General features: G+C 31.6%; 1 pseudogene; it reads right to left on the bottom strand.

Annotated features, from left to right (window-relative positions):
• Positions 1-1,929, bottom strand: part of LOC107720971 (RNA 3'-terminal phosphate cyclase-like protein) — a 17,998-nt pseudogene extending 16,069 nt beyond the window's left edge.
• Positions 1,930-2,983: the final 1,054 nt, after the last annotated feature.

Below are 2,983 nucleotides of genomic sequence, written 5' to 3'. Positions count from 1 at the left end.
ATGTAAATTTTAGGGTTTGTGATGTCACAAACGCAGGAAGAAGCTCATCGTAGTCTTTTTTTTGTAGTCCTTTAAATAGGACTCCCTTTGCATTGAACTCTGAGCGTCGTAACTTTGCAGACGTTGTTTATGCTCTAACAGCAACATTACACACAAACTAAAGTTAAAAAAGTGAAATCGTAATCAACCACCCATTTAAAGGGACAGTTCACCCAAAAATGAAAATATATTTATTTTTGCTCTTTATTCTGCTGAACACAAAAGAAGATATTATGAAGAATGCTGGCGATCAAACAGACAACGGCAGCCATCAACTTTTATAGTATGGAAAAAATACCTTGGAAGTCAATGGCTACCGTCAGCTGTATGGTTCCGAACATTCTTCAAAATATCTTCTTTTGTGCTCAACAGAAGAAAGAAACTCGTACAGGTTTGGAACAATGTGGCAAGTAAATGATCACAGAATTTTCATTTTTGTGTGAACTGTCCCTTTAAATTGACAAATTAACACTAAAGGTGACAGGTTTCCGTCCCTGACCAAGGGGCAAATATCAGTGAAAAATGGGCAAACACTCACCGATGGGTCTGTGGGGTCGTTGGTGACGCCCTTCAGCGCGGCTCTGAGCGGGGTCTTCACGAACGGGGCCAACATGAGCAGAGCCTCCAGATAATAACCGATCGAGCGCTGGACGTTACACTCGTGCTACACCGTTCCTGCGTCAACAGAAGAATATCATCAGAGAACAACCAACACGTCTGTTAACCAGTGTTCACTAGAACTCACCCGTCTGGTTGATCTCGATCCTGGTGCCGTCTGTCACTTTGTCGAGGAGCCTGATGAAGCTCACTTCAAAATCTGACCAACACAAACACATCTGACGTTTAGATTTCAATGAAATAATAAAATAATATCTTCAGCAAAAGAGCAAAAACAGATGCACATTTTGAAACACATAAAAACAAAAGATAAAAAAAAAAAAACAGGAAAAATCTGAGAAGAGCCACATTTAAGCCAAGTTGCTGATATAAAGACTTCTGCTTAAATGCCTGAAACTAGTTTCGTAGCCAAATATAAATTTGATTATATATTTATTTACAAGACTAAAATGTCATACAATGCTTTTAGATGAAAGAGTGGATCATTAACTAAAATTATGTGAATTTTAGTTATCCAAAGTAAAAAATTCTGAAAAAAAGAGAATAAAAAACCCCAATAAATTTACAACAGATTTTTTAATTATTAAAAAAAATAAAAATACACTAAAAACAAAAATCCATTAAAATATGGTAAAAAAAAAATCACTTATTTTATTAAGAAAAAAACTAATAGGCAAATAAATAAGTCTAGAATAAACAGGGTTCAAAATGACAAACAAACTTGGACATGCAGTAGTATTTTATTTATAAAATAAATTTAAAAGGCAAATAATTAAGCCTAGAATGAACAGAATACAAAATGACAAACAACTAAACCAATAAATACAAGAAAATAAAATAATACATGAACTGAACATGCAAGAAATACAAGTAATAAACACTGTAGAAAACTCTGGAATCTGAATCTCAGAAGTACAACATGTGCTGTAGATATATGATGCTGTGATGATAATATATTTCATATAATGCATGTATAGATGTTTTGATGATGATGAAGAGCTGTGTTATTGATTGTTTACATACTGCATCACGTGTCATGTGTGTTGTTGTGATATAAACGCACCTCGCAGGCCGAGATTGTCATCTTTAGACCTAATGTTTGGTATTTTGACTCGTTTTACGCTCAGTGTGGACAACACGAGTCTCTGTCTGAAGCAGCTGCAGCCCTCAAACTCCATGATGTGAGGAGACACACGTGTTTCTGCACTCAACACGGACTCGCGACGAAAGCCCGCGAGGGACAAACCACAAAACGCGAAGGCGAAAATATGCCGTTGCATCTGATGACCACCAGAGGGCCCAACTTTCTCTGCTCGGACATCATAGAATAGAGACAAACTGTAGAAAGGCATTTTTAATTATTTTAATCTATGCTGTTTTTTTTGTCAAGCTAAATAAACTATATAATACAATAAAAATGTAAAAATAAATTAAAATAAAAAAGGTTAAATATAAATGTTAAATAGAAACTAAATGGAAAGGATAAAAACTATTAAAATAATTTTACTAATTAAAATAATAATATTAAAATAATATAAATGTACATTTCTTATAAATATATAAATATAAATATATTAAATTTATTCATATTTTAGTGATGTTAACAATACATATTAATAATTTTACTAATATTTTATAATATTAATATAAATATTTTTATTTATATTTTTATATTTAGTGATTTAATATCTGTCATGAATACTGATACTAGCTTATTTATTTATTTGTCTATTGAGATTTGATCTCATTTATTTGTGTATATTAAAATGAAAGATTTACAGTTTACAGTCAAAATCTTTTTTTTTTTTTTAACTTATTTTAACTTGTCATTTTTTTGTACTTATTTTATTATTATTATTATTATTTGTCATATCACATATAGTAGATAAGATATATAAGATGCTATTAAATTTTTTCAAACCACATTTTACAAAACCAAGACAAAATCTAAAAATCAAAGGCAAAAATATTTAAAATGTATTATTTAAAGCTTAGCTATTTTATTCATTAATCGAATGTCAATAAAACACAAACAAGGCATTTATTAAGACCTTTTGTGAATTTACAGTGAATTCAGGTTAGTATGTGTTCAGTGACATCAATTTTATGCATTTTATAATAAAAAGCAGATACATTTTCCCTAGTGCAGATATTTCCAATTCTAGACTACTACATTAAAAGTGTACTGGTTTTATCTGGTCTTGACCTTCCTCTTAATATGTCAGAAAGCTTCACTGCATTTATCTCTCTCTCACACACACACACACACCCACTCACACACACACACACACACACTCACTCACACACACACACACACACTCACTCA

This window comes from Sinocyclocheilus rhinocerous, unplaced genomic scaffold, assembly GCF_001515625.1.
Source record: "Sinocyclocheilus rhinocerous isolate Xijiao unplaced genomic scaffold, SAMN03320098_v1.1 scaffold4256, whole genome shotgun sequence".
Taxonomy (NCBI): domain Eukaryota; kingdom Metazoa; phylum Chordata; class Actinopteri; order Cypriniformes; family Cyprinidae; genus Sinocyclocheilus; species Sinocyclocheilus rhinocerous.
The sequence above is the reverse complement of the archived record's forward strand: the minus strand, read 5'-3'. Positions and strand labels throughout refer to the sequence as shown.